Source organism: Cryptomeria japonica, chromosome 8, assembly GCF_030272615.1.
Source record: "Cryptomeria japonica chromosome 8, Sugi_1.0, whole genome shotgun sequence".
NCBI classification, from domain to species: domain Eukaryota; kingdom Viridiplantae; phylum Streptophyta; class Pinopsida; order Cupressales; family Cupressaceae; genus Cryptomeria; species Cryptomeria japonica.
In genome coordinates this window covers 169,310,734-169,325,559 of record NC_081412.1, presented here as the reverse complement: position 1 = coordinate 169,325,559, position 14,826 = coordinate 169,310,734, and positions in this window count along the sequence as shown.

Sequence of the window (14,826 nt, the reverse complement as noted above, 5' to 3'; positions counted from 1 at the left end):
AGTCAAGAGTAATATAGCCTTCAAAGCATCATCATCATCTGACAAATCTGATTGGAAAGCACTTTATGCAAAAGAACTTGAAGATATCAGAAGAGAAAATGAAGAACTTGAAGAACTTGAAGCACTATTTGCAAGAAATATGCCTAAAGGTCTAGCAGGAAGGAAGTATGAAGGTAAAGCACCTTTCAAATGTTTTAATTGCAATAAAGTTGGTCATATGGCATCTAGGTATCTTGATAGAAATTCAAGACTACAAGAGGAGGCAAAAAGAACATATAAACCTAACCCTGAATATCAGAGATACAAATTTAAGAAAAGCAGAGATAAGTTTTGTTACTATGCAGATGAAGGTGTTATAGATGACTCTAATGAAGATCCAACAGATATTGGATGGGCATTTGTTTCATTAAAGGAAGATCAACCAACACCTATTGTCAAATTGGTAGAGTAGGCATTTGTAGTAAAAATTGAAGAAAAGGATGAATGGATCATTGATAGTGGTTTCTCACATCATATGATTGGTGATAAAAGCAAATTCTTATCATTTCGGAAATGTCATGGAGGTCTAGTAAGATTTGGAGATGACAAAGCTTGTTTAATCAAAGGAAGAGGCACTATATCTTTGGATGGTAATCACAATACTGACAATGTTTATTATGTTGAAGGTTTAAAGAATAATATTTTGAGTGTTGGTCGGTTAGTTGAAAAAGGATTTCAATTACAATTCAAGAATGGAAAATGCAAAATCATGAATAGAACTGGATTGGAGATTACAACTGGTAATCAGACTAAAGGTAATATCTTTCACTTGAATACCTACGATAAGACATGTTTGATTGCATAGATTGATGAAATTCGGTTATGGCATAAAAGACTCTGTCATGTGAATTTTGATTGCATTGTAAAGATCTATTCAACCAAGGCAGTAAGGGACTTACCTAAGATTGTGAAACCTCATAATCCAGTATGTAAGGAATGTCAAATGGGAAAGCAAGTTAGAACAACATTTAAGAGAATTTATGAGAAATCCAATAATATACTTAATTTAATTCATACTGACTTATGTGGTCCAACATGAATAATAAGTCTTCAGGGTGATAGATACTTTATGCTAATAATTGATGATTATTCTAGAATGTGTTGGGTTACTTTTCTCAAGGGGAAATTAGAAACTTTTGGGAGATTCAAGATATACAAGGAAATGGTAGAGAATGAAACTGACAAAAAAATCAAATGTTTGAGATTTGATCAAGGAGGAGAATTTACATCTAGGGAATTCAATGCATTCTATGAAGTGAATGAAATCAAAAGACAACTATCAGCACCCCAGACACCCCAACATAATGGAATTGTGGAAAGGAAGAACAAAACTATACTGGATGCATCAAGAACCATGATGATGCAAGAAAATCTACCTCATATGTATTGGAGAGAAGCAATGAATACAATAGTTTATACTTTCAACAAAGTTCACATCAAAGGTGAAACTAGTAAGACCCCTTATGAACTATGGTTCGGTCATATTTCTACTCTTAAATATTTCAAAATATTTGGAAGCAAATGCCATATTAGGAGAGATGAATCTAATGGAAAAATTGATCCTAGAAGTGATGAAGGAATATTTCTTGGTTATTCAACTAGAAGCAAGGCATATAGATGTTATAATAAAATATTGCAGAAAATAATTGAAAGTACTAATGCAAAGATAGATGAACATTTTAAAGGAGAATCAAGATCTATAGGTTCTGAACCGACAGTAGAAATGATCATAAATGAACTGGCATAGATTGCACCAGAACAGAATGAAAAACTAGTCACACCGACATCATCAGAAAAATCAACCGTGACTGAAGAACAATAGCCTATAAGTGGAAATCAGAATAAAATCAAGTATGTAATATTGAATCATTCAGAAAATCAGATAATTGGAAATAAAAATAAAGGTGTTATGACAAGAGGAAGATTGGAAAATGAAGATGTATGTTTAATTTCTCAAGTTGAACCAGCATCAGTTGTTGAAGCATGTCAAGATAAACACTGGATAAAAGCAATGGAAGATGAATTAGAATAGATTGAAAAGATTAATACTTGGACACTAGTTCCCCAACCTAAAGAAAAAAATGTAATTGGAACTAAATGGGTATTTAGAAATAAATTTAATGAAGATGGTGAAGTAATCAGAAACAAAGCAAGATTAGTTTGTAAAGGTTATTCTCAGAAAGAAGGAATTGATTATAATGAAACCTTTGCATCGGTAGCCAGAATTGAAGCAGTAAGACTATTTCTTGCATTTGCAACTCACAAGAACTATAAAGTTTATCAAATGGATGTAAAATGTGCATTTTTGAATGGAGATCTTGAAGAAGAAGTTTACATTGAGCAGCCTAATGGATTTTCATTAACAAACATGATAAGGATATGGTCTGCAGGTTAAGGAAATCTTTATATGGATTGAAGCAAGCTCCCAAAGCTTGGTATGATAGACTAGATAGATATATTTTAAAGCTTGGATACACAAAAGGTAATGCTGATAGTTGTATTACAAAATCACCAATAATGACATTTTGGTTATTGAAGTATTTGTGGATGATATCATTTTTGGAGGTGAAGAAGAGTTATGTAAAGACTTTGCTAACAAGATGCAGGAAGAATTTGAAATGTCCATGATTGGAGAGATAAAGATATTTATAGGTTTGTAGATTTCTCAAATAGATAAAGGTATATTCATATGTCAAGCAAAATACTTGAAGGAACTCTTGAAGAAATTTGGAATGGAAAACTCCAAAGTGGTAAGCACTCCTATGACTACAACTAATAAATTGACATCAAAGGATGATTTAGCTCTTATAAATCCAACAAGGTACAAATATATGATTGGAGGGTTACTGTATTTGACACAAAATGGACCTGATATAATGAATGCAGTATGTATTATTTCAAGATTTCAAAGAAATCCTAAAGAAAATCATGAAACTACAGTGAAAAGGATTTTTCGGTACCTATAAGGTACAACAAATCTTGGTTTATGGTATCCTAAGAATGGAAATTTTGAGTTATGTGCATATACAGATGCAAATTGGGCAGGAGATGTGGATGACAGAAAGAGTACCACTGGCGGTGCATTCTTTCTTGGCAGAAGATTAATTTTGTGGATCAGCAAGAAGTAGACCTGTACATCATTAGCTACAGTAGAAGAAGAATATGTTGTAGCATCAACTAATTGCACCTAGGTATTATGGATCAAGCAAATGTTGAAGGATATCAAGGTAAAATGCAAAGAACCAATAATTATTTACTGTGATAACTCAGCAACAATAGATATATCAAAGAATTTGGTATTTCACTCTAAAACAAAACATGTTTCTATTAAGTATAATTTTCTGAAAGAAAATGTTGAAGCAAATGAAGTGATATTGGTTTATGTGAATACTAAAGAACAAATTGTAGATATTTTTACAAAGCCTTTGCCTAAGGAAACATTTGAATATCTCAGAAAGAAGCTTGGGGTAACCACCCCACTGACAGAGACTTGAATGATGCAGATTGGCATTAAACCAACAGGGACTAAAAGAAAAATATATTTCTAGCTTGATGAAGGAGAGCTACTGCTTAGGGGGAGTAGTTAGTTGTATGTTATGTTCTGATTTTGATTCTTGACTACTTTGACATTTGATGTCAAAGGGGGGGAGATGTCTATGGAAAAACATTGTACTTTGAAGATTGGGGAGAGATGTATTTTGGTTTTTGTTATATTGTTTATGTTTTTCATACAAAACTTTGTATTGATCTATTTTGGGAGATTGTTGGTATTTGACATTCTATTTTTGGCACTTAGATGTTTTTTCATCTAGTGTTTCCATCAATGCCAAAGGGGGAGATTGTTGGTATTATGGATGACTTCATCATGTGTTGCATTGGTTTTGTCATTGATGTCAACACTTATCTTTTTGGAGGTCTACATTGTTGATTTGACACTCTGGTTACATTGGTTTGTTGTTGAACCGGCACATTGTGGTCCCGACATGGATATTGGCTTATGCATAGTCGCTGGTATATGTTTCACTAGAAGCTTATATGTTTCACTGGCAGCTCAGGAAGTTGATGATTACTTGTTATCATTTGGAGATCATTTAGTTATGTCGAAGACATGGATTGGATGTTTACATTTGGTGTTTTCCTTAACCGATAGATAGGTCTAGGTTATGGACCAGTAAAAGATATCATGTTCCAAATCAACACGACACGTTTTGGAAATGGTCTATTGATTGGATAATGTGTAAATGTATTGAGGCCAACATATTGTATTGCATCAAGACTTATTTTGTAAATGTAATATCTTTAGGGAGTTGACCTAATCATGAGGTCTTAGGTTTTGTATAAATAATTGTAAGATATTATCTGGAAGAAGAATATGAGTGTGTGTGAATACTGAAAATCATTGTGAAAAGAAAAAATAAGCAGATCCTTGTGTGAATCACACGGATATTATCTGAAGGTTGAAAGAAAGGTTATGAAGGGGTTTGGCACTCATGGTCAGAGCTTCAACCGATACTGAATCCAGCATTGCAGATTCTATACTGAAGCAGTACATTGTTATTGGATTTAACCATCCAATTATAGTTAGTGTGACTCCTATTTTGTGATTGAGCAGTGAGCTCTAGGTGGTTGGCCTTTCTGCATGTGCAGACCCCATTATTGTATTCACTTACTATCTGCAGTAGTATCATCTGATTGTGGGTAAGGTTTCCCACTGTGGCTTTTCCCCTTATAGGGTTTCCACATCAAAATCTTTGTGTCATGTGTTGTGGATGTGTTTTTCTTTTTTTTTCATGCATTAAGTTTTACCGATATTAATATAATCGTTAATCTGTTTTATTGGCACTATGTTTTAAGTTGGAATAATTTGTTTTGGGTTATAATTTATTGACAACTGATTCACCCCACCCCCCCCCCCCTCTCAGTTGTCCTTCTCAACTCCTAAGAAGACTATGTGATAGATCAACCTATCCCCAGAGAAGACATCAAGATTGCGAACATGTTAGCCAATCTGAGTCCTTTCTTCAAGTGGCTTAAAATTTGGATGGATCAACATGAATTGCTTGTAGATATGTGTGGCATCATTAATGAGGATATTAAAATTGATGAGTCCTAAAGATTTGAAAATCACCATTTTTATTTGTATCTTGTCCATGGTGTAGATCAATAATTTCATAAAGTGGACTTGCCTTTTTAAAGAAAGAAAAAGTGACATTTTTAACAGTAACCTTAAATTATGTTTTTCCTAATCCTATTTTATTTAATTTAGGCTCTACCCTTGGATTTGGTTTTGTTGTGGTTACTAATGGAGGTGATTTCATTCAAAGAGAGCCTCGTAGTTGAGATAATTTCAAAGAAAATGAGGCTCTTCGAGAGAAAGCGGTTGAGGAATGTAGCAAACTATGTGGAAGGCATGAAGGGCTTTGAACCCTCATTATCAAAAAAAATTTCCTATTCTTAAGAGGATGGAGAAATCCATGTGCGGAAGATGAATTTTACAATTTCAATAGAGACTATTGTGGCCACCACTGGGTTGGTTGTGGAAGGCATGTCCTTCCCAAACAATCCTAAGGGTAACTATAAGGAGGAATTCAAAATATTTCTATCAAAAACAATTTTAAAACTTAAAAGGACTTGTAATAGGGAAATAAAATCCCTATTACAATTTAAAAGCACAAAGTAGGAACTTTTATGAGTAGTTACAAGTTCTCATTAAACTTGTAATTTTAAATTCACTTGCAATTTGTCCAAAAAGTTCCTACAACTTAAAAGACATAAAAAGCAAGGGGGAAACAAAAAACTAAGTTACAAGTTACAAGTTTTAAATAAAGTGCACTTGTAATTATTTTAAAATTTCTTTACAACACAAAAACAAGAGAAAATTAAAACTTGCAATCAAATTAAGGAAAATTTCCCACCTGCAGTCAGGAAGAAAAAACCCAAAATTGAAGGAAAGACATAGCAAACGAACTCAAAACACGATAAAATTTGAAACGTGAATCGAGGAAGGATCGAAGATTAGTCCAATTCAATAAAAAGAAAAAATTTTACATCAGGAAATGTGCATTAAGAGTAAAATCTTCAACCTGCAGTGACTACTCCGAAACCCGAATTTGCACAAAAAGCTAGGAAAAAGAAGACCAAAACTCACCCAAATTTGGATAATAATGGCAAAGACACCTCCCAATGATTTGACACTAACAAATTTGATTTTTGCACCTCATAAAACATGCCTTGAAGACAAAAATGGCACATTTAAACCAAATTTTTTAAGGGTTGTCACATTTTTGAAAATTCAAAAATGAGGACAACAACTGGCTCTGACTAGGTAACTTCCTTTGATTGTTGGAATGATTAAAGGGAGTGTAATCCAGAAGGATAAGTGCCTTAGTATCCATTAGGCTACAAAGTCAAGAAATAAAGACACAAATGACAAGAAGGATGATATGACTAACGCAAAACAACTAACTAAAAATAAGACATATACTTGTGCAACTGCACTTATTGAAAATGAAAACCTACCTATCCTAAATTAGCCACAATGAAAACCTTTCAAATGAAACCATTCACTAGCTCAACAAAATAGTTGCCTTTCTTCAATAACTTATGGTACCTTGCATGATCATTATCAACCACAACCAATTGAAGCACAAACAATCGTACCATAGCTTGATGCAATGCTCCTTGAAAAAGATGAACAAATTTAGCTTCCTCTTGAAATGAATCATATGTGATACTACTCCAAAGTAGTTTTTTGAAACCAGATTGCTCTCACTTAGTTGACAATGCATGTTTGGCCTCTTCTTCAAGTGTATCTTCAAGCTCATGTATAGGTGAAACCTCTATCCTACCATTGGCTTCCAACCAAGCTAGATGTCTTATAGGACATCCTCTTGATGGGACAAAGACTGAATCCTTCTTATTAGCTACAACTTGAACAACTAGTTTTTCAACCATGACAATCTCATGTTCAATGGAAAGATATTCATGTGATTCAAATTAAAACATGACTGCATTGCATTCCTCGTATGTTGTTCACAAACTTTAGATTGGAGAGAATCGTCAACAAGATTTGAATAAAACTATTCTATAGTACTCATGAAATGATCCTCATCAAGTTCTAGGGTAGATCTCTTATGCATGATATGTCCAAGGTCATGACCTTGGAACATGAATGCATTCATTTCAACTTGACTAGGACCTTCATGCATGTCCATCTTTTCACATCTCATGATGTGATGATCCTCCTCTACTAGCACCTTAGCAAAGTGGCCTTCAACCTCTTGATGTGTATTCCTCATGGTATCTTGCATGGTCTTTTTTTTTGTTCATCAGGTTTCTAGAACTACATAAACCAAAATTTATCACCAGCTATGTTTGCTTCCTCCTCTTGGAAGAGACCAACAAGATCACTTTGTTCAAATTCACAATCCTCCACTGTTGTATTTGTTGGTGGTGCCTCAAGAGAAATCCCTTCTGGTGTTGGAGGAAGCTTGTCTTGACTTTCAGCTACATAATAAGGAGCAACATTTGGAAATGACCTCATTGGAATGTCTTCATCATAAGGGGAAGAGAATAGTACACCTTGAGATATTTTCCTTTTGAGGACAACCAGCTCATTAGCCAACCTTTGCACCATAGGATATGTTCTCTTGGTAGCCCATGGTCCCAATGAAGAGATTTCTTTGGATCCATTTGGCTCTTTCTTTATCTTACCAGGAAGGATAAGATCATCTTCAATATCAATTGCTAAGGCTTTCACTACTGCAAGGTCTCTCGAGATAGGCCATCTCAACAAGAAACTCACCTTGGGCACTCGAGCATTGATGAAGAAGAACTTCAAATTTGCATAAGTAGGTTGAGCTACCATTGAAATTCTATTTGACATCTTATTAAATTTAGCCACAAACTTCTACATGGGTTCATGTGGCTCCTTTTTCATTTGAATCAACTGAGCTAACAGTGCATGCACGTCCTCTACAAGCTTGAACCTCTCTTCAAACTTTTTTCTAAGTGTATCCCAATTTGTGATGGTTTGTGGTGCGAGGTGGTAGAACCAATCAATGGCAACACCTTGGAGTGTCTTAATGAAAAGTCACACAAAAACATCTTTATGTTCCACACCAAGCACACCACATGCAATATAGAAGGTAGCAATGTGCCCATCTAGATGTTGTCTTCCATCTCCAAATAACTTGGGAAAAATATTCCTTGAACCATTAGGAAGAGCCTGTAATGGTGGAGTCAGATTAAATGGACCAAAAGCATTCCCCCAGGGACCTTAAGCAGCCATCTTACATGTCCCTGGTGAAATCTTGAAAAACTGCAATTACAATGAATAGGATACTTATATACTTCAAACAAAAGTGTGAGGAATTTATATGCATATCGTATCTCAGCAGAGTCACCAATGGTGACTCAGATGGGTGAATCAACTATGTAATGATTCAACAAATTTTTATCACAGATTCTAAGATAAAATTAACAAAATATTTCAAATCTCTTATTCAACAAAAACCCAAGAGAAGTTATTTTGAAAAACAGCAAGATACTAGACTTCAAAAGAAAGCATGAGGCTTTTGAATGCATTTGTATCCCCAACAGAGTTGCCAAATGTTGTTGGGTGAAAATTTTGTACACTTGGGGGATGTGAAAAATTATGGTTTCAGCCACAGTGTGTGAGTATGATACTCTCCTAATTTAGGGAAGGCTCTCCCTATTTATAAACTAAACTAATCTAATATGGGTGGGACAACAGTCTTTCTTCTTCTTTCAAGAAAAACTATACTCTTTTCTCTTCACAGAAAAGTAATAGCGATTGGAAATAAATAACAACTGTAGTGTCCTAAAATTGTGACACTTGCAATTTTGATCGCATTTGGGTCTTCACGATGGCGACACAACACTGAACCTGAATGGAGACCCTAAAACTTGTTCATGACATCAAAAACTGCATTTTTCAGCACCCTGGCCTGATCCTCCTTGCACCCTGCTGTCCCTAGAGGTGGGACCATGGCGCCCAGTGCCCTGGTCCTTCAGGACTAGGGTGCCGAGTGCCCTGGTCGCCCAGGACCACGGCACCCAGCGCCCTGGTCCCTGGCCCTATTTTGGGCCCAGTCTCTTATGGGGCTTCGGGTCTTTATGTTTGCAAATTGGAAAATAATCTTTCCTGGTCAGCCTAAGTTCAGAAAAATTGGTCTTTTAACCCTAATTGACAAGTATATAAACTACATTTCCTCTCCCATTTTGGGAAGATGGAAAAAAAGGTGGAAGCGATACTCAAACATTCAAGCATTCAAGCATTCAAGCATTCAAGCATTCAAGCATTCCTTCAAGCAATTGATCATTCTAAGTCTCCATTCAAGGCTAAGTGTTGCATTCAAGACAAGGATTCAACCATTGAAGAGGAGATCACATACAAAATACAACAACATTTACACCTTCGCATGTAAGAATACAAACATTCTTACAACAAGGTATCAGTACTTGTTTACATTACAAACATTTACATTTACAGCATTTCTCATTTCTTGGTTAATTCCAAAAATGGGGTTTGACCTAAGGGAAAACCCCTAATCCCTAACCCCCCAATCGTCCTCTCTTTTTTGTGTGTAGGTTGCAGGTATGCGGCTGTAATTGAAGATCTGGAATCCTTGTGCAGAGACGAACAGATCCCCCTTCGTTTCGCGGATTTTTCGGAGGACCGTGTGCACGCCGGGCGCCATCGTCTCATCAACTTTCACTCAAATTTGTAGGACAACACCATCTCGACATTTTACTACTAATTCTAGGTCCGCAGCTTCATCCCATATTCCTATCTCTATTTATAAATGAATCTTTCTCACTTTTCTTGCATTCCTAGTTCAATCTTTCTATCTACATTCTTTACAAAAGAGGGTAGCCTTGTTGTCTTAACCCTTGAAACTCATTTAGAATCCAATCTTGCATTGTGTGGGATTGAATCTTGAGGGTTTCAACCCCTCTTTTGAATGTAAAGTCTCCCCTAAGTGAAAACCATCAACCCTAGTGACCTCCTTCCCCTCTCCTTGGAGTAGTGGGGGGAACACTTAGGGTTCGCTCGCGATTTTCCGCTTTACATTTTGGTGAACCCGACGTGAACATCCTTTCTGATTATTCATGGTTAGATCTGAAAATTGGCTTCCTTGATTACATTTTCATGTTTGATCTTTTAGAAATTTTAGAGGTTAATTGCATAAAAAAACCCTAAAATTTTCTTTTTAGTAACTGAGCTTGCGAAATGTTTAATTGTTAATGCTTGTTTCAAATCTACCCTTCTATTACAAATTGTCAATTCATATTTGTGCTTTAATTCTGAAAATTAAGTGGTTAAATGTCAAAACCCTAATTTTTAAAACCCTCTTTGTTCAACCTTTGACTGATAATTTCACTGATCAAAACATCTCCAAATCAGCTGTAACTTTGGATTCCACAATAAAATCATAATATCTTTCATCCCTGAAAATTTGGAAAAAAGTTGTGAGGACCGTGTGCACCCCGAGCGCCATCGTCCCCAACATTTTTTCTGAAATTTCGGGAGTTAGATCTTACTGTATTTTTCTGCTAAAATCCAGAATTTTGGCTGATTTTATCAATTCTAACACTTTCAAAATTAAAGTCAAAGTTGGTCTCGTGATTGCTTGGATTAAGGCTTCTAATCATTCAAAAACTATTGAAATTGAAATTTTGTGGCAAAATTGTGTTCTTACTATCCTAAATCTGAAAAGTGTGCTGGCATTCATTCGAAATTTCAGTGCTTTATTCAAATTCTTGCAATTTGTGACTTTTGAAATTAAGTGTTTAATTACAACAACTTTGATTTCCGCTTTCAAAATTGAATTTTGCATGAAATTGAGTCAACTTTTAAATTTCAAAACTTGCATTGCTTTTGGTATTCCCTCTAAAATCATAAAATTCAAAATTTCAGTTTCCATCTCTTTTTCAAAATTCAAATTTTGCATTTTTCAACAATCTTGGTAGGGTTCAATTTTGAGATTGCAACTTTAATTTGGCCTATCTACAGATCATAAAATCACTCAATTTTTTCAGATTAGCTTTAAAATCATTATAACTTTCATCCCTGAAAATTTTGAAAAAAGTTGCTAGGACCGTGTGCACTCCGTTCGCCATGGTCCCTGACATTTTTTCTAAAATTTCGGGAGATTGTTCTGATTGCATTTAACAGCTTAAATCTAGGAGATTGGATGATTCTATTGAAATTTGCTACCTCTAAATTCAAAATCTTCTCTCTCTCTCTAGTGCATGAGTTTTACAACAATAAGCCCTACTTACACTATTCCCGTTAGACGAAGCCTTAGAATTAAGTCTTTCCGAGGTTTAATTACCGAGGAGATGGAAACTAATTTGAATGGCCTTTTTAACGAGGACATGGGTAATTCCTCTAATCCTCTTAATGATGAAGAATCTCTCCATGAGGTTTCTGTAGAACAACTTTTGAAATTGGATAACCAATTTGATGATTTTCAGCAATGGATGTCTCAAGAGTATCCCGATAGTCAAGCTCTTTCATTAATTGAGGGTCTAAAACGTATGGTTCAAACTGATAAGAATGGAATTGATATCTTGCGTGGTATTGCACACATTGTGGATTCAAATGTGATGCCTATGAAGAGTTGTGCTGAAACTTTAGGTTATACACAACCTCCCACTCAAGTCAATCATTCTATTCCGTTGACAACTTCTATTGCTAGCATACCTACTTTTACATCAAACATAATGACTACTTCAATACAAAACATTCCGCCTATGATCACCAGTCATGGGGGCAATCCTTCCTCTTCAATTAACCCTCTTCCTTCATTTAATCTGACTTCTTCATTCATTCCTTCAATGAGCGTCCCTATTACATCTCCACAAATGAACATGACGCAAGGGGGCAATTCATTCAACCATTCCATTCCTCCTTGTAGTGCTCCTCTTTTTCAACCATCTCCTATGACTAACTATCATAGTGTCCTGCCACCTTACTCTCAATCAATACCTTCTTTCAATAACATAATACCTCCATCACAATCTAACACATCTAATATGAACTCTTCGACTGAAGCGACCATTAACAATCTTGCACAAACTGTCTCTTCTTTACAACAACAAATTGCTTCTATGAATCAATCTAAGTTTAGTGTGCCCACATTTGATGTTGCGAGCCCACTTTCACTTGACATTGTTCAAGCTATCCCTCCTAAACATGTTGAAATCCCACATTTGGAGCTTTATAATGGTAAAGGTGATCCTCTAACACATGTTAAGACTTTTCAAACAATATATACCGATTTTGCTTATGACCAAAGGTTGCTTGCAAAACTGTTTACTAGGACATTAAGAGATAAAGCCCTACAATGGTATTTCTCGTTGCCTTCTTATTCTATTACTTCTTTCGAACAACTTGCAAATGCTTTTATTCAACAATTTCAAAACAATATAAGTCCTAAAGTTACTTTGATTGATTTAATGCATTGTAAACAAGGTGTTAAAGAAAAAGTGACTGATTTCATTGGTAGATATAAGCATTTGTATGCTCAAATCTCTTTTCCAGTGCCTGACAATGATATTCAAAGAATATTTATTTCTAATTTACAAAAAGATATTAGAGAAAAACTTCTGTTTTCTGAGTTTACTTCTTTCCAACAGTTGTGTGCAACTCTTCACAATTATCAACTGACTGTGAGTCAAATGGAACAAGCAAATCCTATGGCTCCGAGTGATAAGGGTGATAGTAGTCAACAACCATTTGGAAAGTTTAAACCAAACAGAGAGTCCATTAAATTCAATGAAAACATCATCAACAATGTGAATGCAGCATCAGGTGTGCCTCCTATTTCTAATTTTTTCAAGAAAGAAAGAAAGTTTACTCCTTTGAATGAATCATTGCATAGTATTATGAATAAGTTATTGGAACAAAATGTGCTTACTCTCCCTCCTGTAAAGAAAATCGATCCTGCAAAGATTAATTCACCCTATTTTGATAACAAATCTTTTTGTCAATTTCATCATCAACCTGGGCATGATACTGAAAAATGTTTTGCTTTAAAGGGTAAAATTCAAGATTTGATTGATAATAATACTATCTTTGTTTCAGGAGTGAATGATAAAGGCAATACATTTGTAGCTCCTCCTAACCAAAATCTTAAGATTTTTACTGATCCATTACCTTCTCATACCTCTAATGTGATTGAGACTAATGATTCCACTTTCTCATCTGATGGTCTTGTGTCTATGACTCCGAATGTGATTAACTTTGTAGAGCAGCAAGAAAACCCTAAAGAACCTTCCATCACATTTGATTCTAGTGAAACTATCAGGGCACCTAATGGTCCTTTATATATAGTTGCAAAAGTCAAGAATACACCTTTCCGTGGAGTGCTTATTGATCCTTCTTGCATGGTTAATGTTATTACTGAAGAATTTCTTTTTACTTTGCAATTGAATCAAGTGATCTATGACAAAACAAATGTGATTGTAAAATTATTTGATGCATTTTCTTCTCCTACAATTGGTTCTATTACATTACCTATTGAGGTCCATAACAAATCCCTTAATGTGGACTTTGCTATTATTCCATCATCCGAACAATTTCGTGTGAAGCTAGGCTATCCTTGGCTATCTTCCATGAAAGCTATTGCTTCTCCTATTCACAAGTGTTTGAAATTTACCCATAATGGTGAAGTTGTTGCTATCAATCAGTCTCTTTAAACTAGCTGAAAGAACTTCTAGCGTTCCTATTGATTATTTTTGGCCTAATCAATTCCAATCTCTTCCTCTGCGAAGTGATCATCTTTTCAAATCTTATCAAAAGTGGAAAACAGATATGATCCTATCTCTAAGTGAACCTAGAACACCCAAACTTGATATTCCTATCATTCTTGAGAAGGAAGTTCTTCCTTTGAAAGATAAAACTAATGTCTTTCCTCAAGAAGATTCCCAACCTATTCCTATGGATGTGACTATGTCTATGTCTAATAAACTTTCTAAAAGCAGACCTATACCTCCTCGTCATTGTGGACTTGGTCTCCTTCCTAAACCAAATATTCCTCCTTTATACGGAGCAGTTCCTCCTCCTTCCTTTTATAAAGAGAAGAGACCTTCCTCTTCTCCTATTATCTAGCCTAAGAGACCACAACCTAAACACCCAAGTGATAAGGATGAGAACATTCCTCCTCCTCAATCTTCTCCACTTCCTACTAAGACTAGACGAAATCGTTCTGCGCGTGAATGCTGACGAAAGCGTCGTCTTAGAGCTCAGGCAGCTACTTCTCAAACTTTGCAATCCCCAAAAACACCTTCAACAAGCATTATTCCATTTTCTCCAAAATCTCCTAAACATAAGATGCATGATGGTTTTGATCCTGTGTGAGTTAAAGATCCTATTTTTATAAATCTTGATGATGATATAGATGAAAGTGTTATTCATGATGAAAATGTTACTCCTCTTGCTTTTGATAGTGAATATGAATTTGTTGATGTTGATAACCATCTATCTAACAAATTTTCTAAAGTACTTATCCTAGCTCCTAGACAAGAACAACGTGGCTTGGAACATGAACATAGCCCTTGTTTGGATCTTGGGATACCTCCATCTGCTGTGTTGAATGTTCCTCCTCTAGCGTGTTTCCTGCCTTCCCAAAATATTGATCAGCAAGATCGGGGGGTGGATGACGTGCTAGACTAGTTTCATTAGCATAGCAAACTCTCTCCTCCTCTCTTTTGTTACTTCTTCTATGTGTTATTCTCATTCTTCTATTTGTTGTCCTT